This window comes from Malaclemys terrapin, chromosome 10 (genome assembly GCF_027887155.1).
Source record: "Malaclemys terrapin pileata isolate rMalTer1 chromosome 10, rMalTer1.hap1, whole genome shotgun sequence".
NCBI classification, from domain to species: domain Eukaryota; kingdom Metazoa; phylum Chordata; order Testudines; family Emydidae; genus Malaclemys; species Malaclemys terrapin.
In genome coordinates this window covers 4,965,142-4,993,103 of record NC_071514.1, presented here as the reverse complement: position 1 = coordinate 4,993,103, position 27,962 = coordinate 4,965,142, and positions in this window count along the sequence as shown.

Here is a 27,962-nt window from a genome sequence, read left to right as displayed (position 1 = left end):
CCAACAAAGCTTCTAAAGATTTCCTGGATGCCCTCAGAGCCAAGCAGGGAGATTTCAAAGCCTTGCACAGACAAATAAGCCAAAATGTAGCCCCAAGGTTTTGTTTGCAAAGTCAGCCTTTCCCAACTCCTCCAAGAGAACTGAAAGCCGTAGCCATTAGTTTTCGAACTCGAGTGCCTAAATTAAGCTCCCAGATCCTTATTTAGGCACCGTACAAGTCCCAGTGAAGCCAATGGGAGTTCCACATGCTCCGCATACTTGAAAATCAGACTGTCTGTATTTTGGATCCTAAATAAAGTTTTAGGCGTTTCAGGGCCGTAAGTGGGATGTGAAAGATAGACTCCCTGAAGCCATGCTGGATCACAGAGTTCAGTAGTGAATCACAGAGGAGTGCCCTGTACTAGGTCACCAACACCATCTAGATTATTGTACTCCAGTTGGGGGTTGCAACCCGCAAGGCAGGTTGTGAACAGGTTTCAGACAGTTGTGACCACCCTCCTTTGCTTTATGGCTAGGTGAAGAGGGAAGTCTTGGTGTGGGAAAGGTTGGGAAGTCTGCTGCCCTAGGTACTCCTTGGAGGCCTCCCAACCAAGCCCTGACCTGGCCAAGCCCAGTTTGTCCTTTTGAGAATTGACATTTCCATGGGTGCTACAGACAACAAGGAGCAACATGCAACAGGGCAAGTTGTTATCTTTGCATCCTCCGCTACTGTAATCACACCTCAAGGCTCAGCAGGATAGCACAAGGGCCCCGTTAGCAGACCTTGAGTGCCAAGAAGCAATTTAAAAGAGACTTGTGTGCTGAAGCAGTAGGTGGTCATAATGTTTAGGACAAAAGCCTGGATGGTGAATCCCTTTGGCAAAGTAAATAAAAGTTCAGAAATAGGATCCTTCAACCAGTCAGTGACCTGGGATACCACATGACTAATTATTCACATACAACAATGTCTGCTTGATAACTACAATTATCCATTGTCATGCTCCTTGTTTTTTAGTCTGTTTGGTAGCATGAACATATGACTGTATGTAATCGATTACAGCAAACAAACTTACACGTTCAACTCGCCTTCATTTCTATTCAGTGCTTACCATGGTTCTGATTACATCCAGCACATCCAACGTGCTTAATTCTGATCTCCGCCAACTACCAAATTAACACATTGTTAACCACATACCTGCAATGTCTTTGCCCGTGAACAACTGCTCTGCAACTTTTAACTCCTTATTGACATATGACTTAAACTTTGTGTGTGTAGACACATTCTGGTAAAATCACTCGTACAGCTCTGTAAATTTACAAAGAGATTAGGTAATATCTTTTATTGGACCATCTTCTGTTGGTGAGAGCGACAAATGTTCCCGCTTACATAGATCTCTTCCTCGAGTCTGGGAAATTACTCACTGTCCCAGCTCAATACTAGGTGCGACAGATTGTTTAGCATAAGTAGTGAACACACTTCAAGGGATTATTCAAGGTGAAGTAACCTGTCAACACCCCTTGTCCTGGGGAGGAAAAGGGAGGTGGGGGAAAAGCAGCTGGGAGGGGAGTGTTTGTAATAAGTCCTAAACCAAGCGTCTCTGGCATATATACTTTAACACACTCAAAACTGATTTAACCAAGCAAGGACACTCCACCAGAGAAGTAGATTGCATCATGGAATGGGCCACCCAGATACCCAGTGAGAACCTACTTCAATACAGAAATAAAATCCCCTCTGACCGCACACCCCTGGTTGTCACCTACTGCCCCAAACTGGAACCCATACAGGTATCATCAAACAACTACAGTCCATACTTGACGGGGATCCCATCCTGAAAGAAATCTTTCCTGACTCCCTTTTTCTAGTCTTCAAACAACCCCTCAACCTCTCCAAGCCCATCATCAGATGCAAACTCCCCACAGACCAGGACACACACACTCAAAGCAGCACCAGACCCTGCCAGAACAACAGATGCAAAACCTGCAGACATATCTCCACTACTACAATGATCAATACCCCCCACAACGCCCCTTTCAGGATCCATGGGTCTTACACGTGCCTATCACAACATGTAGTGTACCTCACCCAGAGCACTAAATGCCCCACTAAAAATTATGTGGATGAAACCAGACAATCACTACACTCTCAAATGAACTCACACAGGAAAATAAGACAAAAACACCCTATCACCTGTGGGTGAACACTTTTCTCCAAGCGATCACTCAATATCTGACTTATCAGTCCTCATCCTTAGAGCAAACCTGCACAACACTTTCAGAGGATGAGCCTGGGAGCCTATATTCATAACTTTGCTAGACCCTAAGGCTATGTCTGCACTACAGACCTTTCAGCTGCATCGCCGTAAGGGTTCCTGGGTAGCTGCTCTATGCTGACGGGAGAGAGCCCTCCTGCCTGCATAATTAAGCCACCCTCAACGAGTGGCCATAGCTATGTTGTTGGGAGAGCGTCTCCCCTCGACATAGAGCTGTCCACATCGGTGCTTTTGTCAGCGAAACGTAGGTTGGTCGGGGCGTTTTTTCACACCCTGACAGACAAAAATTTTGCCAACAAAAGTGCTGGTGTAGACAAAGCCTAAAACTCATCCACTATATAGAGAGACACTAGATTGATGGTTTATTAAAACAATCTATAATCCACTAACAACCCCCCCCCCAGTTTCGTTTCCCCCCTTTTTCTTTCCTCCTCATGACTGGAGGGGTGTTAATGGGCCACTTCACCTTGAATGGTCCCTTCAAATCTGTTCCACCTTGTATTGAGCTGTGACACTCTCAGTACCTTTCCCAGATCTGAAGAAGAGCTTGTTGTCTATAGTTTTGTACTTGGTTTGTGAACTCTTTAGATAGAGGCCATCTCTTTAGTATATGCTTGTACAGGGCCTACCACAAGGGGGCCCAGGCCTTTTGGGATTACTGTAATATAACTACTAATAATTAATAGCTAAAGGAGTGTTTTAAAACTGACCCACTAAAACTGGTGCAAATTTGTGCATAAGACAAGGTATTAATTAAACATAGACCAGACATGACACTGGATAACAATTAAGTGAGATATGTTGGCTGAAGATGATAAAAAGCAGCTAGGATGGATTGTTGGAAGTGTGTGTCTAAAGGAGAAGAGAGAAGGAGCAGAGTGAATGAAAACCGTAATAGTGTGATAGAAGACAGTAAAAGACATGATTCTGATCTCCTTCATCTTCATCATCATCGTCATGTTCCTATTACGCCTCTGGCGTTCAGGGCAGTGACAAAGCTCCTCCACTCTTGTCTGTTTCTGGCAAGTCTTTCAACGGTTCCCCAGGCAACTTATCCAGCGTCTGTTTTAATCCTCCCTGTTCAACCTGTGCCATCCCAATGGATCCTGCGAGGTGCCAAGCACACACTACTTCCTCATGGGAATTGGAGCACACAGTTAATTAGCAGCGAGACGTCTTTAGCGGACCAGTAGGGTTGGCTCTAGGAGGTGGATATTAGCCAGGCTGTTGTGCATATAAAGAGCATAATTAACAGCACATGACATGCATCTCATAAAATCTGTGCCTGCAATACACAGTAATAACAATGGAATCCTCCGCACACTGATGAATTTTAGGCAAAGAAAAATTTAGGTGGATGAACTACTAGTAAACAAAGATCATCCATTAACCCAATCAGTGCTCCCTCGTGAGTGATACGGTCACAGACCTGTTTTCCAGTAGTGGCATGCAATACATTTGTCTGTCTGTCTATCCAAGGTGGTCTTGATGGTGAAACTGCTCACCTAGTAAAGTCAGCTCCACCTCTTTTGGGAAATACAAACTAAGACATGGAGATTCCCAGGCAGACTTCGGGCAGGTCTATACTACAGCCTAAGTCGATATAACTTACATCACTCAGGGGTGTGAAAAATCTCCCAGCCCCCGAGCAATGCAGGTTTTACTCTGTCCACACCAACATGACGCTCTCCCGCCAACATAGCTTCCACTTCTCGCCAAGGTGGAGTAATTATGCTGCCAGGAGAGCACTCGCGAGATTTTAAACGTAAGTAGCAGAAATCAAGTTCCCCAGAAATCCAGTTATCTCCCAAGATTTTCTCTACCTTGTATGGTGGAAATCTTGTAATTTTTTTTTTTTTTTTGTTGGTTTCATTAAATTTCCACCCACTTGGGCCAAAATCTTGCAAGAACCTGTTGTGTGACCCTCTGTATTGACCTGGAATTCATACTTTGTCCATATTTAAAGCTTGTTTAAAGCAGACTGACTGCGACCGTTTTTCATCCTTTAAAACATTTCTAGGTCAGGATGGGGAATCATACCTGAAGAGCAAAAGAAATACCCTGGGAGAAGGATGTGTTGTGAATCTATAAATATACAGCTGTTTCCAGCATCAAATGAAGTGTCAACAACAGCATTAGGTCACTGCCCTATCAACTGAGCAAGCAATTGCTATCCTGTGATGGAATTTATTCATTAATTTTCAGACAGCTGATCTCCCCTGTAAACCAAAGCAACTTCTGAACTCATCAGTTCAAAAATATAACAACTCCAAATTAAACCTCTGTTCTTCACATGCACATTTAGCAGAGAGAAATAAAACCTCTCCTCATATGCATCTCACCAGGTTATATTTATTTATCCGTTTGTGGCACAGCTCATATTGGTGATTGTCATGTAATCTTGAACGGGAGCTAGCCCTTAAATTGTCTTGCATTTAAATTGCATTGTCACTCATGAACTGACCCTAGGTCTTTGATTTAAGCATCTGCTCCCCTAATTCCTTCAAATGCTCACGTTTTCTCACCTACCACAGGGAAGAGGGTCACTTGGTGCAGTTAGGGGACCACTTAGTGTGGCTCTCACATAGAGTATCTTAAAAGATGTAGTGACTGAGAATAATCTTGTTAAATACTGGTCCACTGATTGTTTAGTTAATTCAACATGGTAGCAACAGTGAGGGGGGTTGAAAGCTGGTCTCCATTGCCATTCTATTGCATTGGGTTCACTTGTCATGGACCAAGGAGTTAATGCACATCTTCAACCACAAAGGGGACTGGCTGGTGACACTTGTTTTCACTTCTAGCTTCTGCACAGATGTGACCCACCTGTCTTCAAAACTTGATATAATTACACAGTATCTTCAGCCTGCAGGGTCTATTATAACCCTCAAGAAGGCAATAGGGCCAAAACAGGTGTATGCTTTATTGGGTTATACTTGGAAACAGAGATTTAGGGATAAATCCTCCTATCGGTGCATTGATTGCATCCCTGGCTGGGGCTCTGGAAAGATGTGCAAAGGGCTGGTGGGAGGAATTCTACTACCCAGGCTATGGAGCTGTTTCCAATAGACCTGTGCACCTTTTATGGACCCCTGCTAGGAGATGTACGCCCAGAGGCTAGATCCCATAGTCCAGTGTTTCTCAAGGAAGCCAAGGGAGAATGGAAGAGTGGGATGAGGAATAAATATTCTCTATTTTTTGCTTAAATTTTGTCAAGATCAGAACCCAGGTACTGAGTGATGTGTAGTTCGACTCGATCTAGCAGTTCTTACTCAAGCAAAACTCCTGCTATGATTTGTTTACTGTGTAATTATTTATAAAGACATACAATGATCCCCAGTCCCTATCACAAAGATCTTATAACCTAACTCCAGCAGACCTAGAGAAGACAGGATGCATTGGGAAGTCCAGCGAAGCAAATCACTTGGGAGGAGTTTTTTTAATGCATTTTTGTCGTCTCATTCTTGAAATCATTACAGAACACATGAGATTGTGGGGTATGAATGAGAAAGGGGAATGACTGGGTGAACCCAGGGAGATGGCAGAAGGGGAAAAACTTAGAGTACACAGGTGTGTGCATGCGTGATAAGAAAGGAAGTCAGAGAGTTGCAGAAGACAAAAAGTTTAACTGTGATGTCATGGTCAGCGGAGGGAATGAGATGGGAGACCCGTGGGAAGCCAGGAGAGAAATCAAGAGAGGTAGACTTCAATCTGAGTTAACAGACAATATTCATTATTTTGGAGTGCCCACAAGTGTATTAGGTGCTTCAGAGAAACCATTTAAAACCAGATCCCTCTTCTGAAGAGCTTACAGTCTACGTCCCTGATACTCCAATCACTTATGCATGGGCTTGTAAAATTAAATATATGAGTAAATGTTTGTGGGATTGGGACCTAAATGAGTGACCTCACAGAGAGGCAATGACGATTCACTTTAGGTAAACCTACAACTTGAGGGTTCAGATGTAGTTTTTTAAATTATTTTTAATAAACATACATTTATTTAGTGTAAACACTCCTATTATTACCGGCAATCTGGCAGAACTGGATTTTTAGGAGTGATTTGAATGAGACAGGCGTCACTCCTGTTTGTTTACAATGCTTTTCAATAAACACCAGCAGTATCTTGCAGATTTTCTTCTTTATGTCAGCTGCTCTTATAAACATGCCTGGAGAAGTGTGCCTTGGTTTTATATGGCCATAGCCAGGAAAAAAAGCGAATATCCCCAATCACATTGAAGAGCTAGCCCAGGGGTATGGCACAGGTGCCGAAGGCGGCACGCGAGCTGATTTTCAGTGACACTCATGCTGCCCAAGTCCTGGCCACCGGTCCGGGGGGCTCTGCATTTTAATTTAATTTTAAGTGAAGCTTCTTAAACATTTTAAAAACCTTATTTACTTTACATACGACAATAGTTTAGTTCTATATTATAGACTTATAGAAAGAGACCTTCTAAAAATGTTAAAATGTATGACTGGCACGTGAAACCTTAAATTAGAGTGAATAAATGAAGACTCGGCACACCACTTCTGAAAGGTTGCTGACCCCTGAGCTAGCCAGTCCCAGGAAAAAAATATTTGAGACTGGGTAATTTTATCATTAGTTTTAAAAGATGTATGTGAATATTACCCACACATTTCCAGACAGGTTTAATTTCCCCCCACCCCTGCCTTCTATTATAGGGCATTTTGCTTAAGTCATCAAGCTGGTCTCCTTAACATGCCAGCCATGCACCAAACAAAACAAAACTCTGTGTGTGTGTGTGTGTGTGTGTGTGTGTATTAATTAGGCAAGGGGGTGCTACAAGGTTCTGTAGAACTCTAGAAGTTGCTAATCCTAGTACTGGTACTACATGTCAATGAGATGCTGCTGAAACAACAAAGAGCAAATTCATGACTGGAGTCCTGTCCCATATGAGGTCATTTTCTGTTTAAGTTTGGCTCATTAGTCCAGCAGGCTTGTTGATACAGCTCGAAGTGAGGGTGACAAGTGTGACTGGGTTGTTGAATTAGGCCTGCCCACAGAGCCTGGCACATAGAGATTCATCATTGTCTCTCTCTGGGAACAGCACCATTAATTACACAAACTGCTTGAGCCAAATTTTCCAGCCGCGTGTCTCTCCGAGGTCATTTCTGTTTCAGAATCATCAGATTTTGACAGCAGAATGTTTAAACAACACAAGAGCAGTTTATTTTGAACAATAAGGGATAGGTTCAGGTCATAGGACTTCATTAGGTAACTTCCTTTGCTTTAGATTGGGTGGATTTGGCTCTCTTCCAAATCACCAATCAAAGCCTACCTCTGAAATACTTCATGTCATCTCCTTTCTAAAGGGAGCACTCATGATCTTTATTTCACCGGAGGGCTTCGGAACAAGAGAGTTCAAGATGAGACGAGCTTTATTATGCTGTCTTTTCTCGTGATGTAACAAAACAGTCCCATAAAATCCTGATCACAAGACCTCCTTTTAAAAAATAAATAAATAAATGGCAGTTAGAAAAATCTGTGGCCCCTCCTTCTCTCACCAGCAAGGAAGATTTTTTTCTTTAAAAGAAAGCTTTAAACACTAAAATCTGTTTTCCATTTAGCATTCCCTGTCAGTATTGATTCATGTATTTTGGGTCACAATTTAGGAAGAAAAAGACTGAATTTGTCAGGAAATTAATCTTGAGAGACATCTGAAATTGCTTTTGAGATTTTTGGATACAATTTTCAAAAGTGCTTAAGTGATCAGAAACTTAAGTCCCATTTTCAAAAGTGATCTAAGCGCCGAAGTCTTATTTTCTTTCAACACACTTAGACTTTTGAAAATGGAACCTCTCTCTTGAAAATGTTAATGTTTGTCCCATTTTTTTACTGAACTGGAACCTACATATGAAAATTTTTTCACATGCTGCAAAATTAAAATGACACTTTCGCGCTCTCTCTCTCTCTCTTTTCTTCTTTTGAGAGGAGATACCTACAGCTTTATGCTCATCCCTGTCTATGAAGAATAATAAAGGGCTAGTGAGTTGATGTAAGAAGGTCACACACAGATGCGGTAGCCTTTGGAAAGCTTTCAAAGGGTATTCTCAACCCAAGACTAGAAACTTACAGAATGCTTTAGGATACACTGTGCATTGGAGGAATTCCAGCAAAGGGCTTCCTTGTGCTATTATTTATTCTGTTAGACAAACAAATTGTAAGGCTGAGCAATACTTTCATAAGAAAACCTGAGAGCAGGCACCACTTGCCTGTCACTCAGGTTTGGGTTTCAAGCATGAAATTTAGGCCAGGTTTATCAAAAGATTGACTAGGGTTGTTGATCCTTCTAGTGAATCAGATCTGAACTGTGGATGCTGTAGCAAGATGCATGATTTCGATGCAATACCAGGTAAAATTCACTTGTTTGAAGTTACTTTTGAGATATAGAGGTTTATCTGAACCCTCCATTTAAGGTTTACAAGATGCAAGCCCAACTATCTCCAAAAACAGACCAACAAACCAACCTCCTCCCCTCTCCCACCCCTCCCCTGGCTTTGTATGAAATCAAACAACATGAGCTTCACAGGACTGTAATCACCATGCCAAGACACAGCATCATGACCTTTGTATTTTCACACCATGACTTGGGTGTGTTAACGATCATGTCATCATGTCATGACCCAATATCACTATGACTCAATTTTCCAAATACATTTGGGTGTTCTTTAATGACCCAGCGGAACAAATCTAGACAGACACAACAGAGGGCAGCATGAGACTCCTCCTTTGCAAATACTTCCGTTTAAAACCAAGGCCCAAGTTAGGCATGAAGGGGATGAATCTCGCACAGATATTGTTCAAAACTGGCTGGTAAGCACCTAAGGTCATCAATTCTCTACCTTTTCCTCCTCTGAACATACCCACTCCTCTCTGTGTAAACAGCACGTTTGGAGGGTTTGGGTCTCAGCATCGCTCCTGCTTAACTCATAAACATATTTAAGATTTGCTATTGAAGTTACTGACCTGATCAGCTGTAACTTTCTCAAAAGCCTGATCCAGGCCTCCACCCCTTCTGAGAGCACATATGATACAGGCAGGGGAGTCAAGAACAGGAGCTCTTAAAGGAGCCATGCTGCCATGAAGAATATTAGCAGAGAGGGCAGCCTCACTGCCTAGGTGAAAAACATCCCCGGAGCAGACGTACAGAGAATGATGGCATTTCCCCACAGATCCCAGGACATCTGGTCAGTCTCTGGGGAGACAACCTGCTCCACACCCCCCTGACACCTCAGCAATTCCTTGAATTTAAATCAGCAATGAGTTATAACCCAGCAACTCCTGCTGAAGTCAGAATGAACTCCGTGAGTTGTGTGGGATGCAAGTCAAAAAGCAGGTACTGGCCCCATGACTTGTATTTTGTCCCCCTAGCAATTATGCCTGTGGTCTGACTTGTGGTAATATACATTGGCCTAAATTCTGCCCTGCTTCACATCCATGTTGGTGTCACTGGAGTCGCTCTAATGGGAGGGCAGGATCTGGCCTAGTGGGTTTTACTTGTTCTAAATAATGAGTCAAAGAGTCAGCCCTGTAAATAATTTAGTACTAATTGAAAAAATATTTTACTCTGCAGCCATAGCAATAAAAGGCTTACATTACTTTTTGCAAATTCTAGTTTTAAGACAATTATTACATGAATCCAACCTTTTTTATTAAAACAAGTCATTATGGGCTAAACCGTCTTAGACCTCAAGTATTCTTTTTTTTTTTTTACTACTGCTGCATAATAAAGTAATTATGTAATTAGAAGTAAATTACTTACAGAACCAGGGATTTTTTTTTTTAAACTGAGAACAACAAATTAATCCATCATTTGTTCCTTAGCGTGAAACTCCCCAAAATGGACAGAAAACCAAGAAATAACAATTAAGTCTCTGAAATGGAAAGTTCCTTTCCCATACAGAAGATTTGATCAATGCACGTAAATAAATTGGCATTCAGAAAACAAGTACCACAGTTTCTTCCTGTGCGGTGATACGCTTCTTCAGATGGCCTAAATAGGTTGCTAGAAGTGATGTTTCCATTGGGATACAACCGTCCCTCTTCAGGTGCAGAATTGCCTACCTACTGAGGCAGCAGGTTTAATTGTTCCATAACTCCCATGAGACGTGTGTGGGGTTATGGATTCCTGACATCATTGTATTAAAAAGAAGAAAAAAAGAAGAAAAAAACTGCTCAGAATCTATTACCACCCTGGGAAGGTTGGTTTAATAAACTAAGGCTCTATGGCTAAACTACTGTGAACATGCTCATCTCCATGACTCATGAAGGATTTAGAAAATAAGCCTCAACCAAAACCCCAACATTGGGGGCATATCTGGAGCCCAACTATCCCTATGTATGTGAATTCTGTGACAGTCTATACCTTGGGGGAGCGTACCATAAACCCCATATTCCTCATTTTTATACAGTTGTGATCTTACATATTAAGATGTGGTTGTCACTAAAACATGCTGAAAGTTGGGGAAATCGGCCAGATATTCGCTCCCCAGAGGCAACAACAAGGAAAGTAACTGATGCCCGGGTGGGGTGTTGAACAACCCATCAACAAACATTGTCCAACAAGGGAGCTACAATGCAATGACTCACCTGCATGAGGCCACACCAGGGGAATTGCTCGACCTTGCCTGGAGACTCAGGAATGCCCCCAGACATGCCTGGACTTGTGTTCTCCAAGCACATGGACTGAGGGGATAAAACAGACACAGAAAGTGCGAGGCCTTTCTCCTTCACACTGCAAGCAACAAGGTCACTCTGAAGATTCCAACTGAGGGGACTAGCCCAGATTTCTGTGTACTCTGAACTGCAATATCCAGTGGGGTGAGAAAAACTGCTTAGTCTAGTTGTTGCCCAGTCTAATAGGGTTGAGAGTTCAGACGGCGTGCTTATATTTTATTTCTGTTGGTAACTAACTCTGACTTTTTGCTTATCACTTAAAATCTATCTTTTTATAGTCAATACATTTGTTTTACTGGTTCTTTACCAGTGAGTTTGCATGAAGTATGTGGCAAATCTGCTCAGGTTTGCAAAGGCTGGTGTATGTCCACTTTCCATTGACGAAGTGGTGAACCAATTAATACATTTCCACTGCTCGTCTTGAGCAGTGCATGACGGTATATTCCTGAGGTACAGTGCTGGGAGCTGGGGGGATTTGGCTCCGGTGCTTTCTCTGTGTGATTCGTCAGTGGCTCTGGCAGCATTCACACAATCTAGCTGGGTGTGGGGCTCCACATGCTGTGGTGCTGAGTGATCACAGCGCCTGGAGGGGTTTGCTGCTGGTCACTAGCAAGGCATTGTGAGAGACGGCCCAGGCTGGAGAGAGTTCAGGGGCACAGCAGTCCCACAGTCCCAGGCTGCACCCCGGGGAACCCGTCTCAAATTCTATTAACCATATATGAGCAATGACAAATTCCAGTAAATGGCTATTAACAGAATGAACCTTTCTGAAGTGAAATAGTGTCTTGCATACGTGTTCCTTATCTCTGCCCCCAACAAAATGAGACATAGTTTCCTATATATTCTGTTCTTCCCTTAGTAACAGATGTTAGAAAAGATCTTCTGGGAAACTGAAGAAAAGTAACCGAAGTTTACATTTAACGTGCAACTACAAATTCTTCTGCCATTGCATCAGGAAAGCAAGAGGCAAGCTACAGCATGTGTTTAGCATTAAAAAAGGGTTAGACTTCATTTTATTTCTAAGCAGGAAGTTTGTTCACTTAGAAGCCCTTTTGGGGGAGCTACTTATTTTCTAATCTTACGGTAATAATGCAAGTGATACAGCAGCCTCGACATAATTAAGACAAACTGATTTCCAAATACACAAAGCACGTAGGGAAACAGAGAAGGGCTTCAGCGATGAGACATAAGAGTTTATTTTAAATAAAGATTACAAAAATAACCTACTGTCAAAGATGATGTGAAAACCATTAAATAGTAATTTAACATAATTACAATCATGGGTGAGCTAAGGGCTAGCTTAGTCAATTACAATCAATCTTTCTGTCTGTGTCCATATTCTGACTTCAGACCTGCATCCCCACTGCAGAAATATGCCAGCTAGAAAATGACTGAAAGAATGTTGGAGCTATTGAAAGTGAACAAATATCCTCATAACACTGAAAAAGAACCCGGCTATATCTCTGCCTTCTGCAACCGCAACAAACCTTTTAACAACTGCCACTGGAGTTAATCACCGAGAATTGTACCTTCCTGCAGTTGATTGCTATGAAGTGATGTCTCGCTGAACAAGTAGCAGATGGCACCATCATGCTTGGCTGTGTTGAAATGTTATGAGCATGGTGGATTCTTATTTACTAAACTAACAGAACTGTACATGCAGAAGCCACTTAAAGAAGAATGGTATGGAACATCTTGCTCAATCAGTGGAACTGCATCATTATCATTCACATAATGTGCTTATGCTTCAGAGAAATAAGAAATAATGTTTACAGGAAAAAGATACTTTAAAAAAAAATGTGTTTGCCTCAATGGGCAAAAACCAGCTGCTTCCCCAGCACGGTCCAGAAGAGTGTTTGGAAAAAGATAAACCTGTAAACTAAGGGCCCGACGTAACGCCTCTAGATCTCAGTTGGGATCTACTGTTGGCATTTGGCTCAGGTCCGAAATAGATGAGGTGAGGAGATACTGATCTCTGATACCACCTATCTGGATCTAGAGTTCCTAGTCTAAAACTGAGATTGCGCCGGTGTTTCTAAACTAAGGACATTAAGTCCATGTCTAAACTGGCAATACTTTTGTCATTCAGGGGTGTGAAAAAAACACATTCCTGAGCGACAGATTTTGCCAGCATACGAATTCACGTGCACAGCACTGTCAGCAGGAGACGCTCTCCCACCAACATAGCTACCGCTGCTCGGTGAGCTGGTTTTATTATGTCAACGGGAGAGTGCTCTCCTGTTGGCAGAACGTGGCTACACGAGCGCTCTTACAGCGGCACGGCTGTATCAGTGCAGCTGTGCTGCTCGAAGCCTGTAAGTGTAGACATGACCTAAGGAAAAAAAAATCTAACTCCTCTCAGTAACCTGATTTAGTGCTGTTTTCCAAGGTTGTGATAAGCATGGAAAGTTTGTCAGACTCATTAATGGTGCTCAGTCCCGCCCTCCAATTATCTGTAGCAAATTTGGAAAGCAGGGTATCAGTTTTGGATGTTTCAGAGTAACAGCCGTGTTAGTCTGTATCCGCAAAAAGAAGAACAGGAGTACTTGTGGCACCTTAGAGACTAACAAATTTATTAGAGCATAAGCTTTCGTGGACTACAGCCCACTTCTTCAGATGCATATAGAATGGAACATATAATGAGGAGATATGTTTTGGATGTGTAACCAATTAAACACAGTGGAACCATCTTGGTGGCCTAGTATGCTTTACTGCGCTGCAAGAGAGCTGCGTTCAAACCCTACCCGCAACCTCTAGCTCCCCAGACTCATAAGAACAATTTCTGATCTCAGTTACACCAGTGAAAATTTGGAGTAACTCCCATGGAGTTTCCAAGATGGAACTGAAATGAGAGTTTGGCCCCTCCCCTCTCCTTTCAGGCATTCTTTTTTGGTTTCTTGATCTCTTTGTGTTACTTTTCTCTGTGATCTTTCCATGTATGTTTATTTCTCCTCTCTATGCCATTTTATTTCTTGCTTCAGGGCATAAATCAACCACTAAAAAATGGAGGTTAAAAGGCAATTTCTCCTGTGGGCAGTTATTCCATGATGATCTACTACAGGTCCTCTTGCACCTTCCTCTGAAGCATCTGGTCCTAGCTAATGTCAGAGAGGATACTGTACTAGATGGACCACTGGTCAGAACCAATCTGGCAGTTACCTGGGTCCCTGCTCTTTTGTTTTCCTATCCCCTACTTCCCCAACCCTCTTTAAAACTACACAACAGCTACATCCGTCTTACAGAGTTCCTGCTTTAGCAGAATGCTCCGTATCAAGCTGTCGTCGTATGCCAATAGTGACACTAGAGATGTTCTCCATTCAATCTATGCCTGACACAGGCACATTACAGATTCAGCTCCACTTAATTAAACCAGTATGGTATTGTGAATATGACAAGGATGTCATGGTGAGTGATTACCATGCAAAATTAGGGACCTCGCTCCTTTGCAAATAGGGAGCAAAGATCATTTCAAAGCCTGATTTGCAGATGGGAATCCTGCAGGTTGACACATCTTTGCATTTGTCCTATTAGGATATCAGGCTGCGAACTGGTAGCCTTCGCTGATTTTAATGGTGTTATGATCCTTTCAGAGGAGGCTTCTCAGGGTTTACCTGGGACAGAACCATTATCTTAACCAGCTGCTAGGAACTGGCTCTGAGCACACTTGGATACGTCTGCTTTGCCTTCTCTTTCAGCTGTCATTGGAATCCACTGGTTCCTTCATAGTCATTGCCTTGTCCTGTACCATTCCTTCCCTGCTCATTAAAACCCATTAATGTTAACTCAGAAATGTTTTCAAAGCACTCTGAGATTATCCGGTGGAAGGCAGCATGCCATGGAAATGCAAAGTGCAGTTGGGTCAAACCCAGCAGTAGCTCTTCATTCGAGGGCTGTTTAGCCCGAGGAAAAACGGCCGGATTTTAGTCCTTATCCATGTATTCTTTTAAGTGCTGCCTCAGCTAAGGAGACACCGAAGGAGCTCTGCCCACCCATTCCCATGCACCCTCCACCATTCTGCTGCATACAGATGGGCTAATACGTCTGCTTATAACATCCTCAAAGATTTCTTTGCCTCTAGTTTTAGATTCTAAGACGTGAGCCCGACCCTGATTTACAGCAGTGTAACTCCTTGACGGAAATGGATGTCCTCCTGATTTACGGGGGTGTGAAATCGGAATCGGGCCCAGTTAATTTGAATGCCGCATGCTGACCATTCAGCACTAATCCGCTGACCTCTCTTTAATGACTCAGCCAGACAGGAAAGGGAAAGTTAACGCACAGCATCTCAAGTGTAAATAGGAAAATATGTAATTTGAGAAGTACCTCTCCTGTGTGATTAGGTTTGACACGCCTTTCTCACCCTCCATCCATGGGCATGTAGCCGTGCTATTACAAGAGACCCCATCATCTATATCAGGCAGGGAATGTAAATAGTTCTGATGACAATTTTCTTGTTTATGGTTCCGAATCACTGGAGGGGAGTAATAGGATGAAAAAAATCAATAAGGTTAGGTTGTAGCATGTTGTAAAGTAGCACTAATGAGACTGAGTTTTAAAAGGCGAGGAAATGGTTCACATCTGGGCTTTTCAGAGCACTGCCATCAAAAGAATCTTATGAATGTAATGATGCAGATAGCAATCCTCACTGCATGCTCTAGCTTGCTGAAGGTCCATTGCCTTTAAGGGGTCATATCATATTTCCTCCTGTTTTGTGAATCACATACTGCAGGAGCATGGCTGAACCAAACTGCTTACTTGGAAGCTACAGGACACTCCCTCGCTTGGATTTTGCCATTTGTATTCTGATTATGTGAGTCGTTGATCCTGTGTCTGTGGTATCTTTCTTTCTATAAATCAGTGTAGAGCTCAAATAAGGCTCTGGTCTGCTCATCAGTCACTCCAGAGCAAACCACAAACCTTGCAGATTGCATGGAAAAGCAGTGAATCTTATCCAAGGGAGGAGTCCATCCTGCTATTAATAATCAGCATCCCACATCGATGGTCTGTGTTGCCACTCAAAACTCGTTCCAGGGAGTGCACTTTGATCAAGCCACGTGGGCAAGGTGCTTGACTAGGCATCAGGAGAGCTGGGTTCTGTTTCAGGCTCTGCCACAGACTTCCTAGGCACCCTTGGGCAAGTCATTTAACTGTTGTGCCTCCCTTTCTCATCTGTGAATAAGACCTGAGTCACTTAGGATAAATAATGTGTGTAAAGTGCTTTGAGAGCCTCATCTGGAAAATGCTAGAGAAGCACAAAGTATCTATCAGATCAGTTATACAGCGAAAGGCAAGCTAACTTTTCAAAAAACAAATGAAGCCCTAGGCTTTTAAAAAATAGCCCTACTACAGCCTTTTTATTAAATCTATTGCAAGAAGACTTCTTGATATACTAACTCAGAACAACTTCTCTCTTAGTCAGCTTGTCTTCAGATCATCCCTACCACTAGTTTCCACGGATAACTATCAGGTCCATTTCAGCCATAATGTGGCTCAGCTGAGTAAGAAAGTCATTTAAGAAGGAAACAAATCATAAATGGGAAGCAATAAAAGATGGGGCAGTGGGAGATACCTAGAATTATTAACTGCATCAAAGAGATCATTTCCCCTCAGCACTGAAAAAAACAGGGCGGGGGGGAAGGATTAGCTTAATGCAAAAGACTGTACGTAGGGGAAGAATATGATAATGAATTTGATTTTCATTTGGAAAAGGGAGGTTGATCTGAGAGCTGCAATTGCCTGATGATTGCCAGAATGTAAATTTCTCTTAGAAATGTGGTTGCAGTTTATCCTAATCATATTCAACTTTAGGCAATGAAAATACTTCTTGCTATTTGTTTTGGCTTCTCTTGCTGTTACAACGTCTGCAAAAATATGTCATGCATGAAATGGTCCCCTATAGTTTGACAAGTTATTCCTTATGCTCACTAATTTTTCATTAAGAATAATGACAGAACTAGCTCGATACTCGGTAAGATTTCAGCAATGGTTGTGTGCCGAGATTAAAGATTAAGAAGCATGTGTGTTGTTAGAATTCCCTTGTTTGGCGCTATTATTTCAGTGTTGTGTAAAATATAGGGTCCCGTCCTTTCTCAAATGAAAGATTACTGAGAATTTTCCCTGTGGAAAGAATGCAGGATCGGTTATAGAGTATGTTCCCGAAACAGACAATCTCTTCACCAATCTGCATCATATGTTGTTGTTATACATTCATCCAAAAATAGCATCCGAAGGAGCTGGTGCCATTGTAGTTTAAAAGAGGTAATTATTAGTATTCTAGTAGCATTAGTGGTCCAGTTGTGTTAGACACATAGTACTAGGCCCACAGACCTTACAGTCTAAATAGGTAAGACAGACAAAGGGGAGAGAGGAAACAGACTCTCAGAGGTAAAGTGACTTGCCAAGTTGTGTCACAATCAGTCAGTAACAGAGCTGGGACTAGAATCCACCACCCTGGTGTCCAATGCTGTGCCCTATCCACTAGATCACACTGCTCTCAATGAAGTTAATTATGAAGGGGTCTTTAATTAACCTCCAACCGATTTTTTTTTTTCCCCATGTCCCCATCATCTTTAAATGAAAACCCTCGGGAACCTAGAGACTTTTGCTCCCACATGGAGCTGCTCTGGCTTTTGAACACTATAAGTGGATGATATTTTAAATATATGTTTCTCAACCCTGCTGTATTCTTTTGGCTTTTGGAAAAGCTCTAAAAACCACGAATTAATCTATTGCATTCCTTTCTTTTCTGTTCTCTATTAGGTGTTTTAAAAGCTACATCATTTTTAATAGAAGACATGTTTTCCACCCTCAATCCATACCGCATCCAGCCAGTCGAATTCTCGGTTGAATGTGTGTGGCAGGATGACGTGGGATTTGTCTACACGAACAATTAGTTCTCAGCAAGCTGGGGTGTGATCTTCTTTGAAACAGGACTAGCTCAAAGCACATGAACAAATTGTTAATGTACGTCAGCAGGGTCCACGTGGACTGTTAGTCCACGGCAGGCGAATGCGGGGTAGATGCACTGCCCCAGTTTGCTGAGAACTAAATGTTCATGCTGACAAGTAAGTCCCATGATTAGCACTTCCCCCTTCCAGTAATTGAAGCCCAGGGGATGTGCCCACAGAACTGAGTTGTGGGGCTCAGAACACAGGGGAGCCGCAGTCTGCCCCTGCACACAAGCCTTTCAACCCCAAGTCTGCAGGTTTGGGGCTCCACAGGTCAGGATGGGATCTGCTGATGAGGGGTGGAGGGAGGGGGAAGCTGCCACACTCAATGGCATGCTCTGAGCCAGAGCTAATGCTCTTCCAAACAGAATTCGCTCCTGCCGTGTCTGCAGAACCCCTCTCAGAGGCGTTCCAAAAGTAGCTATTCTATTCCATTGGGAAGACCCACTAGCAGGTTGACTCCAGATGGCGCCATGGGGAAGTCAGGCATTACTGACTCCACTACTGCTGCTAGGTCTGGGGGTGATGCCCGCTGCTCCCTCCCCTCTGTGACCCTTCAAGGGAACATACAAAAGGAGCTCCACAAGGTTTGTCCCCATCTTTGAGGTTTGCCTTGGGATGGCAGGATACGGCCCAGACTTTCCTCGGCTGAATTCCTTAGACTATCCAGAAGATGAAAGGCTACCCTGATGTCAGAGGCCACTCTGCTCTGCTGTACACAGTTAACTAGCTTATGTCTCCTACATAGGCAGCCAAGCTCAGCCTTTGGGTGCCTCCAAATGGCTCATTTAAACCAGTGGGATCCATTTGCGCAGGGGGTGGACAACAATGGAGTTATAGATGGATCTGAGCCCCTGGCCATCTCGAGCACACCCCAAAAGGGAGCTGATTCTAACTTGCTGAGGTTCCCTCTCAGGTGTCTCCAGTTTCCAAATAATGGAAGCACAGCAGGCCAGAGGATTAGTTCTGAGAAGGTACACGGGGATAAAGGGATTATCAAAAGTGCTCACTGTTGCTCTAACTCTGATCCCACTGAAGTCAGTGGGAGCTGAGTTAGGCTGAGGCTATGTGCTTTGGAAAAATCCCACCCCTGTTGTACCTTAAAATGGGAATGTGGTTAGAGACTGTGTACTGGGAACCAGCATCCCTCAGTTCAATTCTTCTCATGTTTGCACTGCCTCGTGTGGGAGACTATAGTTACCGCAAGTCACTTTGCCACTCTGCCTCCTTTTACTCACCTGTGAAATGCATTCATTCACATTTCTAAAATGCAACTGTAGCCATCTATCCAGTGTTCTGGGGACTATCCAAAAATTAGGAAGGACAGAACAAAGAGAACCGCCCACAAATATATGTACCTCAGCCCATCTATTTTTAATAGCTTTAGAGAAGAGAGAAAAAAGGTGGGCACTGTATCATGCCCAGGAGGTTAACAGAGCAGGGCACCAGATGTACGTAGCTGTTTAGACATCTACAAATGCAGATGGGATTTAGGACAGCGCCTAAGCGGGGTAGGTGCCTGACTCCCTTTGGAGAGTGTGAGTTAGGCACCAAAATTTGGCCTTGGAAGCCCAAGAATGGGGAAAGAAATTCCAAGTCACTAAATGGGTATTTGTAGCTCACTTACTTCACAGGCCTGTGCTGTGAAGCTCAACTGCTTACTGTTTGTTAAAGACCTTGGGGTCCCTGGAAGAACATCGCAGTAGATGAGCAAACTATTATTAGATGCACATATGCTTTTCCTGCTTAGAGCAGCATCCATGTCAAAGCATAGGGCAGACATGGAATATGCAGTTGTATAGTTAGATTTGGAAGGATTTGTTTTTTATCAGTAATTGTTGATTTCACTGCACACACATACAAGCCTTCTAAAAAAATCTTTCCATTGATGATAATCAAAATATACAGATAGACAAAGTACGAAAAATTCTGCTTGAGAACTTGAGTCAAAATCCAGTGATTTAGAATTTTCAATTTGGCTTCTTACAAATGAACTAGAGCAGTGTTTCCCAAACTTGGGACGTCGCTTGTGTACGGAAAGCCCCTGGCAGGCCGGGCCGGTTTGTTTACCTGCCGCGTCTGTAGGTCCAGCTGATCGCGGCTCCCACTGGCTGCGGTTCACTGCTCCAGGCTAATGGGAGCTGCTGGAAGCTGTGCGGGCCAAGGGACATACTGGCTGCCGCTTCCAACAGCTCCCATTGGCCTGGAGCAGCGAACCGCGGCCAGTGGGAGCCGCGATCGGCCGGACCTGCGGAGGCGGCAGGTAAAGAAACCGGGCCGGCCCACCAGGGGCTTTCCGTACACAAGTGATGTCCCAAGTTTGGGAAATTGAACTAGTGAATGAAGGGTAAAAACAGGTATTATTTGCTGATTTAAGGAATTTACTTTGTATATTTTGACGTGTGATGTTGATAATTTGTGTTAACAGTTTATAAAGCTGTAACTTTTTGAATTTCGTTGTCTACTGTCTGAGCCTCTTTCCCCCTCCCACCCCATAACTACCCACCACTGTGAAAATTTAAATTGCTAAAAATCGGAGGGTGGGACAATCCTTCAAGCCCTTATTGCCACACAACTGAGACAATTTAAATCGATGTGAATCTAAAAAAAAGCTTAAAAATAAGAATCAATATTATCTGTCAAAATTATATACAAATGAATTCTGCCAAGCCAATGTATAGGGCATGCACATCAAGTGTCTGTGTTGCTTGTGTGAAGGGAGTGGGGCTTTTCACATAGTAATTTACATGGTAATTAATAGCGGTCTCACATTTCCTCTGAATGCTGAAGAGCAAATGTGTATATTTCCCCTTGGAGTTGCTATAGACCCACCATGGACTCCAGGAGCCCTGGACCACCGAGAGCAAAGAAGGAAGTGGAGTCCTTTGCACGGGCTAGTCCCCGAATAGCTTTATTTCCTTGAGGGCCTTTCCCTGACAGATGGGATAAAATTGCAATAAAAATATTAGAATCCCAGTATGGGAAAATCTGATGAGCTAGGGGTAAAGGGAGAAATAAGTGCTGAGGGATAGTTATACAGGGGTGGGAGGAAAGAGGAGATTTGTCAGATCAGAAATTCCAATTAAGTCTATAATTTATTTCTACGGAAATGATAAAATTAGAGATGGGCCCAAGCTGCAAACTCAGATTGGAGTCTGGATCCAAACATCCCCAAACTTCGGATGCAAGGTTTTGGCTGGGGCCGATTTTTACATACAATAAACTATGCACAGTTGAATTGTACATTAACTGCTAATATCCATGTGTCAGGAGCTCAGACATTACAATGATGGGAATCATGTAAGAGCCTAGTTAGAGAAGTAACAGCTGGTTCTCAAGGAGCATCACAGGCAATAGCTATGGCAGGACACTGCAAAAATGGATTTTTTTAAACTAAGAGGTCACAAAGAGATTGGGCCAGAGAGCAAGGGACTCGTAAGGCAAACAGAAACTACATGCATTGAATGAGGAGAAGAAAGGTTAAGTGCCTTACTCGCACTCCACAAAGGAAGTCAGAGGCCTTCTGTGCTGTTCTAATGTCAGCCCATTGACAGCTGCTGTGAATAGTAAGAAAAACTCCTAGGCTCAAGTCCTTCCTTTCTTACACAGCAAACTTCGAGAAATGTCCTAGCACAACCGCAGGGTCCTTTGAGAGAACTGAACCCGTCTCTAAATTCCAGAGTCATCCTCATTCAAAAACGATTGTTACATTGCACACAACCTTGGCATCGTGAAAGTAAAGTCTGCTCGGTTACATAAGTGTTGTTTCTCTCCATTGTCTGGACCTCTGAAAGTGGCTGGGCAAAGCTGGCTTATATGTATGCACCAGTTTATGGTAGCAAGAAAAGATCAGCGTGTATCTGCCACCAAACAAGATATTTGATTTGCAGTATTGTTGTAGCTGTGTTGGTCCCAGAATATGAGAGAGAGAGAGATAAGGTGGGTGAAATAATATCTTTCATTGGATCAACTTCTGTTGATGGAAGGGACAAGCTTCGAGCTCTACAGGTCTGGAGAAGGTGACCAGAGTATTACAGCTAAATACAAGGTGGGACAGATGGTTAAGCGTAAGGGGTTCACGCATGTTGTAGTAGACCACTTAAAATGAAGTAGGCACTTCACAACTCTGCAGTCATAGGGCAGAGGAGGGTTAACAGGCAGCAGAGCGTGTTACAAATTGTTGTAATGAGCCATAAAGCCAGTGTCTCTTAAGTCCTTTAGTTTTAGTGTCCAACAGAGTTATGAATTTAAGTTCCCAGGCTCATCTTTCGTAGGTGTTATGCAGGCTTCTTTTGAGGATGGGGACTGGAAGATCAGATGTGGAGTGAATGCTTTGTGAAAAATGTTCCCTTGTGGGTGGTAAGTTGCTTTTGTCTTTTATCATCTTTCTGTGTGAGTTCATTTAAATGTAGGGACTGTCTGGTTTCACCCACATAGTTGTTGTTGGGACATTTGATGCATGGGAAGAGGTACATTTACACTATATCCACCCTAAGGAGCTGTACTCCTTATTATAGAGTTGTTAATAGTGAGTACTGGGCTGTTGAAACCCTGGCCACCCCCCACTCTCTTTGATTTAGATTATGCTAGGCACTGAACACCGGTTTAGAAAAACACACATTTAAAGACCTTCACAAACAGACTTTGGGGGGAGGCTAGGTTAAAAACCATTTTTTTTTACCCAATAACTTTGAGTCCCTTTAAATAGAAAAGCGTGGTGAAAACGGATCATTGTCTTTGAATCTTGCATTCCAGCAACTCTTCATGAGCTAAGGAGGACACAGCATTAATCAATCATCTGGAAAGTGCATGAACTGTAACTCCCTCTGCCTTGAGACCAGTTGAAGAAATAGCACATAGAAAACTTTCCCAAACAGCCTTGATTAAGCAAGTAGAATTATCATCTGTGAATGCCCAAGACAAAGGAATGAACAGTTCCTCTTGAAGCCTGCTCTGTGGTGTAGAACTAACTGCCTGGTAAAAACACCTGCAGATGTAGAATAAGGATTACACAGCAACATTTTCATTTTCCAACTGGCTACATATTGAGAATATATTGGAAGTACTTGACCTAAAAATTACCTGCAACACAATTCAAGATTCAGTATGCTGGAGGTTTGGTGCATATAGTGGAGTCAGTGACCTTACTGAGAGAGACTGGGCAGACTTTATTTATTGAGCTCTGACGGCATGCTTGCCTTTCTGCAAATGTGGCCAGATTCTGATCTGGGTACCCCTCCCTTGACTTTGGTAGAGGTACTCTAGATTGACACCAATGCAGCAGAAATCAGAATCTGGTCTGGGGTCTCTGCATCCAGAAGTTACAATGCAAAGGTCCCACTTTCTCCTACAAATAATTAATATGTGGAGAGAAGACTTCCATATCCTGCATACTGGGTGATAACATGATGACTCCAGGCCTGTAAAACTAAGCTGGCTCTTTATTAAGAGGACCATTGACAGAGATGCTGCAACTGCAGCTTGCATTCTAGCCATGTGCACACAGACTGACTTCCTGGTGCCTCCTGAAACCTGTACTCTTCCCTCCAAGTTCTGTGCAGGTTGCTACAGCTTTCCCTTTAACAAATTCTTCTTGTTGTGTTTTTTGTGCTAGTGTTTGCTGACTTGCAGGGGTCAGAGGGGACTAGTCACAATGGTGAATTAGCTCTGCACTGAGATAAGCAGCCATCTCTCGCACACCTCTAGTGGGTCCCTCCCTCTGCTTCCGTTCACCCTCAGTTCGGTTCCCAGCTCTGTGTGACCAAATTCACTGGGGGCTCATGTTGAATGAATGTGGGGATGGCTGATTTCTGCAGCAGTGGAATATAATGAAGGTCATTTCACCCATAAACAGTAGCCAAAAAATAATAATAATAAATCTCCAGCACATCTGCAGGTTTTCTTGAAGTTGGTTGTGATGTTACAAATCCTGGCAGAAACCTATTTGACCCTGAACTTTCCCTGAAGAGCGAAGTGATAACAGGTAGACTAAACGGTCATTAATATTAGCTGCTTCTTTGGGAGGCAGTTTAGTTTGGTTGACTGAATGCATTGCCTAGTGTCCAGCTCTGTGCCTATAACATTCTGCGTCTGGGCTCATACTGGCTGTCCATGTTCTCTAAATACCCAGCTGCTGGGCTTTTTTCAAAGACTCAGCCTCTTCTCTGGAGAGCCATGTTAGGCTTTCATTTTATCCTTCCAAATGCTATACCTCCATCGCTCTTATGAGTCATGTTTTCCAACTCCTACTATTCAACACATCACTTTTAGCCAGCAAACTTTATGGACCGTGCTTGTGGAGATTAGAAATATATGTTTTCAATAATGACAATTTCGCCTCCCCTCCCCCCCGCAAACCTTCAAATTACGAAACAGGGAAAAGTATTTTAAACATGTAGATTAAAATTATACACAAGCTTAAACGTGTCACTCTTTGGCACAGAACCCTCCTGTCTCAGCCAAGACTTGCAACTTAGATTTCTGCGCCTCTATTTTATTAGCCTTCTTTTTTTCCAGCAGCATGAATGTCCATATTTTAAAATCACAGTTAACTCTTTAGCAACTAAGGCCCAGATTTTTAAAGGTCTTTAGGCATTGCTTTGCTTAGCATTAAAACACCGAACTGACTTAGGAGCCAGTCTAATTTTCAAAAGGGATTTAGGCACTTTGTCAATGAGATTGAGGCTCTTAAGTGCCTAAATCCCTATTGAAATAGGGATTGAAATAGGAGACTCGGTCTCCTAAATCAGTCATTGCAACGTTGAGCATAGCAACATCTACTAAATACCTTTAAAAATGTGGCTCTCTGCTTTGTATATTTCCTAGGAGTTTCAATCCTTGTACTAAAGTACAATATTGCTTCTAAGTCAGCCTCCCTCAGGCCTTGGCTACACTTACCAGCTAGTTCGACGGCTGGAAATCGAAGTTCTGGGTTCGACTTATCGCGTCTAGTCTGGACGCGATAAGTCGAACCCGGAAGTGCTCGCCGTCGACTGCGGTACTCCAGCTCGGCGAGAGGAGTACCGCGGAGTCGACGGGGGAGCCTGCCTGCCGCGTGTGGACCAAGGTAAGTTCGAACTAAGGTACTTCGACTTCAGCTACGTTATTCACGTAGCTGAAGTTGCGTACCTTAGTTCGAATTAGGGGGGGTAGTGTAGACCAAGCCTCAGTGTTCAGCTGAAGGATGCTACAGGATAGATCCTCAGGTGGTGTAAATTGTCAGACCTCCATTGGCTTCAATGGCACTAAAACAATTAAGATCATCTTGAGGATCTACCTCAGATGTCCTCAAACCATCATTAGCTCTAATATGGGTTTCTTAAGTTTCAAGGGTTAAATAACTCTGAAAAGCAGTAGATATACTGTATTAACTTGTCTGCATCTCAGTCTCTCATTTCTAAGAACTGCAAAATTCTTCACATGTTGTAGCCTTTAGTATACTGAGCAATTAAGACGGTAGTATGTGGGTATTAGACAAACGGCTGTGTTTGCAGGTTGGCAAAAAGTATGTGTAAGGCATGCTTGCTGCACCTGTGTAGTATTTGTGTAAGGTATATGATATCAGAAAAGATGTCCTCCAACTGTCAGACACTGTCTGGCAAGAATATAGGAGATGCTGCATTTGGAAAGTGCTGTGTGCCCATTGAGAGGTACTCCATAGACAATGTTTTGTCTCACAGCAAACTCTCTATAAAACAGCCACTTGCATGGTTCTGGAGTTGGTGGTGTTTCCAGGTTCTTCTGCTGTATTTTGACCTCTTTGGCCAGAAGTGAACGTATTAAATACACGTCCACCAGTATCCACAGATTAACCAGTATAAAAATAGAAAAGTGCTTCCGTAGTTCAGTTCACTTAGTGAAATTGTACGGATGGAGCATCCAGACTAAATCCAAACAAAGTTCAGAAGCAAGAACAAAGGAAATGGTGTCTGACTTATTAGTTTCACTCCTTTGCATGGTTGCACAATGCATTTTGGGGACCCCCTCTGTGTATGTAAGCATTTGTCATTTGCAGGTACTTGATGCCGGCAAATATCTGGCTTAGCTGATGTTTTTGGAAAACACCTGAAATTGTGCTGCAGTTGACCTTAAAAAGCAAACAAATCTCGGAGGTCCTCCAACAACACTTTGGACTGTTGACAGCTTCAATCACACTTCCCATTTTGATGTTTCATGACAAATCTGTTATGAACATCCCTATATAATAGATAGCAGCAGAAGGATCCATCGGATCAAAATATAGTCCCAATAATTAAGAATTGCACTTCTAAAAGTGCCTTTTCTGCACTGGTTTCAAATGCTTCTTAATCCACCTCCATTATTTCTCCATCAATATAGGGAACATAAGCAATATATTTCTTTTCAAGAAATGTATTGCAATTGTCTGTTGGTTTAAAAAACAAAAAAACCCCAAAACCAAAAACCTGACGCTAAGAAGATGGAAATCTGTCGTCTTCCATTGTTAAAAGATTGGTCCATGCCCGTCACAGAAGTTGATGTATATGAGTATCTCGTGAGTGACAACTATGAATGTGAATGAGAATTACTGTACGTGGGATCACCCGGGCAGTACTAGAAAGTAGAGCTGCAGTCCTTTTTTGGTTTTGAAAAGAGTTTGGTGCTTTTGTATTATGGTATGTGTGTAGTTTTGTAGCAGTGCTTTAAAATCAATCAAAATGTTTTAAATTTAATTCTCATAGCTCTCATGTGAGACCGGCATTGTTACACTTGGGTAAACTGAGGTACAGAAACATTACAGGACTGATTCTGCAAATCAGAGCAACAGAATCCATGAGTCGTCCTGATTCCCACTCTGTTGCTCTACATTACGCTGCCTCTGAGTAAAGCGCTTTGTTGAAGAGTGATGATGTCTAATGTCTTTAGGGGGATCACAATAGCTGACAGCCCATTGTATTTAAACCGAAATGCACCAGAAATTCTTCCTGCATGCTCAGTGTTTTCACTTGAAAATTGGAATGGAAGATACAGCTTTCTCTAAAATACTAGTCTTATTTGGCTAGCCATGTAGGCATTTTACCAAAGCAACTGGCTGAGAATCAAGTGTGTTCACTGGTGGCTTGGAAACTCTCTTTTAAACCTCCCTCCAGCAAATGGCAGCATGTAGCACTGCAGGGCTTCAGCAAACGGAAGCCTTTTGCCTCTACAAAGTGTTTGTGCCTCTCCGGTATTGCAAAGGGCACCAGTGCCAATGTGAAAATGGGCTCAGAACGATGCTCTCTAAGGCCCAAACCCACATGGTGGAAATAAGTGGGAGCTGGGCTGTTGATTCAGTGGGAGCAAATTAGAGATCTAGCAAAAGGATCAAAAACAGTGGAGAATACATCCGAGGTTCAATATCCTTCTGTTTTGTCAGACAGGCTTTCAACTACTTCTTGACCTAACTTTAGGAGACTGCACAAGAGAGTTCCTCTATCGCAGGGGTTCTCAAACTGGGAGTCGTGACCCATCAGGGGGTCACGAGGTTATTACATGGGGGGTCGTGAGCTGGCAGCCTTCACCCCCAAACCCCACTTCCCCTCCAGCATTTATAATGGTGTTAAATATAAAATGAAGTGTTTTTAATTCATAAGGGGGAGGTCGCAGTCAGAGGCTTGCTATGTGAAAGGGGGTCACCAATACAAAAGTTTGAGAACCACTGCTCTATCGGAATCAACCTCCATAGCCTCTTGGTGAGAAAAAGCAGAGTGGAGGCTATATTCTAGTAACTGACGTGGGCCTCTGGAATCGAGGGGCAGCATTCCCACTATAGACTTCGAGCAGGAAAAACAGCTCGAGGCCTAACTTTGCTGTGCAAGGTCTCAGGCCAGAGGGAAAAAATCTGTTCATTTCTGTCGGTTACAGAGGACTACAGAGAACAAATAGAAGAAGTTGAGCAATATGTCTGTTTGGGCCAAGAAATTAACATGCGCCACGATCAGGAAGGTGAACTCTCGCGAAGAAAGAAAGCAGGTTGATGTGCGCATTCAGTTCTATTAAGGATGTCCTCCAAGGAAAAATCAAGAAGGCAACATGCGCCAGCCTCTTCAACTCAACAGTCCTGCCAGC